The sequence below is a fragment of the Theropithecus gelada genome, chromosome X (assembly GCF_003255815.1).
Source record: "Theropithecus gelada isolate Dixy chromosome X, Tgel_1.0, whole genome shotgun sequence".
NCBI classification, from domain to species: domain Eukaryota; kingdom Metazoa; phylum Chordata; class Mammalia; order Primates; family Cercopithecidae; genus Theropithecus; species Theropithecus gelada.
The window spans coordinates 134,310,984-134,314,009 of NC_037689.1; the positions used below are offsets into that span (position 1 = coordinate 134,310,984).

A 3,026-nucleotide genomic window follows, 5' to 3' on the forward strand; every position below is an offset into this window, starting at 1 on the left:
AGGCTTTATTAGGGCAGTCTTAGAGTAGTCTTTTTTTTTTTTTTTTTTTTTGAGACAGTCTCACTCTGTCACCCAGGCTGGAGTACAGTGGCACGATCTCGGCTCACTGCAAGCTCCGCCTCCCGGGTTCACGCCGTTCTCCTGCCTCAGCCTCCCGAGTTGCTGGGACTACAGGCGCCCGCCACCATGCTCGGCTAATTTTATTTGTATTTTTAGTAGAGATGGGGTTTCACCGTGTTAACCAGGATGGTGTCGATCTCCTGACCTCATGATCCGCCTGCCTCAGCCTCCCAGAGTGCTGGGATTACAAGCGAGAGCCACCGCATCCGGCCTTTTATTTTTATTTTTTCGAGATGGAGTCTTGCTCTTCTCCCAGGCTGGAGTACAGTGCCCTAATCTCAGCTCACTGCAACCTCTGCCACCCGGGTTCAGCGATTCTCTTGCCTCAGCCTCCCAAGTAGCTGGAATGACAGGCGCACGTCACTATGCCCAGCTAATTTTTTTGTATTTTTGATAGAGACGGGTTTTCACCATGTTGGCCAGGCTGGTCTCAAACTCCTGACCTCGTGATCCGCCCACCTTGGCCTCCCAAAGTGCTGGGATTACAGGCGTGAGCCACCACGCCCCGCCTAGAGTAGTCCCTACTCTAGGAGGTGGTTCTTTCCCCTAAGGTGTGGTTTTTCAAGTGAATGCCTATGATGTTAAAAAGTTCTCTCCACTCTGGCGAGGTCAGAACCTCATATTTCTCAGCACTGTGCAACCTCTACTATCTCCATTCTTTTTTTTTTTTTTTTTGAGACAGACTCTTGCTCTGTCACCCAGGCTGGAGTGCAATGGCGCAATGTTGGCTCACTGCAACCTCTGCCTCCTGGGTTCAAACCATTCTCCTGCCTCAGCCTCTCAAGTAGCTGGGACTATAGGCATGAGCCACCATACCCGGCTAATTTCTGTATTTTCAGTAGAGATGGGGTTTTGCCATGTTGGCTAGGCTGGTCTCAAACTTCTGACTTCAACTGATCCGCCCACCTTGGCCTCCCCAAGTGCTGGGATTACAGACATGAGCCACTGCACCTGGCCTTCTCCATTCTTCTTTCAACCCCATAGCAGCTGCTCTTTTCTAGGCCTCAAAGGATCTCATACTACGCATGTACAGCCCAGCCCTCAACAAAAGACCCACAGGAGGCAGAGGGAGAAGAGATTGGCAAGATGGCACCTGGCAAGAGATTCTCCAGTAGCTGCTGACATCGAGCAGACAAGTGAGGTACTGTCCCCACTACCTCCCTTCTTCCTCCCTCACCCCTGGAGACATTCTCCTTCCCCTCCTCCCTCCACCTGGGGGAGGGGGGTGGTGGGCATGGTTCCTGGGACATCATGTAGGACTCTAAGGAAGAGAGCCAGGAACAGCACTGAAAATCATCGTGCTAGGGAACAGCACCTCCCGGAAGACCTCCTTAGCTGCAGATTTTGCTCAGAAAACTTTCAGGAACCAGTACAAACTATAGGACTGGATTTATTTTGAAAACGATAACATTGCCAGGAAACTTGAATGCTACTCTCTAGTCTGGGATACAGGAGGCCAGACAATAGGAAGCAAAATGTTGGACAGATGCATCTATGGAGCACAGGAAATCCTCTTGGTATATGATATTACAAGTTATCCAAGCTTTGAGAATTTTTAGAAGATTAATGAAGAAAGTGAGTGAAGAGTCAGAAACTCAGCCACTGGTTGCCTTAGTGGGCAATAAAATTGATTTGGAGCATAATCGAACAGTAAAACCTGAAAAACACTTACGGTTTTGCCAGGAAAACGGTTTTAATAGCCACTTGGTTTCAGCCAAGGCAACAGACTCTGTCTTCCTGTGTTTTCAAAAAGTTGCTGCTGAAATCCTTCGAATCAAATTAAACAAAGCAGAAACAGAACAGTCACAGAGTGTGGTGAAGGCAGATATTGTCAACTACAACCAGGAACCTATGGCAAGAGCTGTTAACCCTTCTAGAAGCTGTGTGTGTGCAGTTGGGTGAGCTCATTTTTCCATTGTGTTGATAGTTCCGGCTGCCCTTCACCTCTGGGTGTGTCTGAGAAATTCTAAGAACTTGTTTTATCAGTGACCATCTCTGTAGTTCAGTTAACACTTTCCTCCAAACTTGCTTCATCCTTAAGTGTTCCTCCTAGCCGTAGGCATGTACTTGGATTCAAAAGAATTAAACACTGGGACCACACACATTGCATTCAAACTGGAAGGCTCATTCTCCGGAATTAGACTGTTTCACTGAAAAAGAATGGTGTCTGGCCAGGCACAGTGGCTCATGCCTGTAATCCCAGCACTTTGGGAGGCCGAGGTAGGTGGATCGATCACCTGAGGTCAGAAGTTTGAGACCAGCCTGACTAGTATGGTGAAACCCCGTCTCTACTAAAAATACAAAATATTAGCCGAGCGTGGTGGTGTACACCTGTAATTCCAACTACTCGGGAGGCTGAGGCAGGAGAATCGCTTAAACCCGGGAGGTGGAGGTTGCAGTGAGCCAAGATCTCACCATTGCACTCCAGCCTGGGCAACAAGCGAAACTCCATCTGGAAAAAAAAAAAGAAAGAAAAAAGAAAAAACAATGGTGGTGTTTCTCTGTATGTTCTTCCTTTTTTCCCTGATGTAAATGTTTTAAACAAATATGAAAAGTATCCTAGTCTTGATCATCAGCCAGGATCTTGTCACAGTGGTTTCATTCTCTCATGTGAACTCACACATGTCGAAGTATACTTCAGGGTGCAAATATCACACAACTAACATATTTTGCCTATAGATACTTGAGAAGGTATTCTGTTGCTATCAACTGCAAATAAAAATAAAGCTGTCATCTAACTGAACATGCTCAAAATAAGCCTGTAATAGAAATATTTTTTCATTTTTAAAAAGGGGCCTGGCCAGGCGCGGTGGCTCACGTCTGTAATTCCAGCATATTGGGAGGCCGACGCAGATGGATCACCTGAGGTCAGAAGTTCGAGACCAGTCTGGCCAACATGGTGAAAC

The 3,026-nt window shown here is 47.0% G+C and overlaps 1 pseudogene across 1 annotated transcript; it reads left to right on the plus strand.

Annotated features, from left to right (window-relative positions):
* The first annotated feature begins 1,371 nt into the window (after nucleotides 1-1,371).
* LOC112615041 lies at nucleotides 1,372-2,092 on the plus strand (annotated as a pseudogene). Its single transcript, XR_003117264.1, has one exon. The product of XR_003117264.1 is annotated as a ras-related protein Rab-28 pseudogene (transcript).
* The last annotated feature ends 934 nt before the right edge of the window (nucleotides 2,093-3,026 follow it).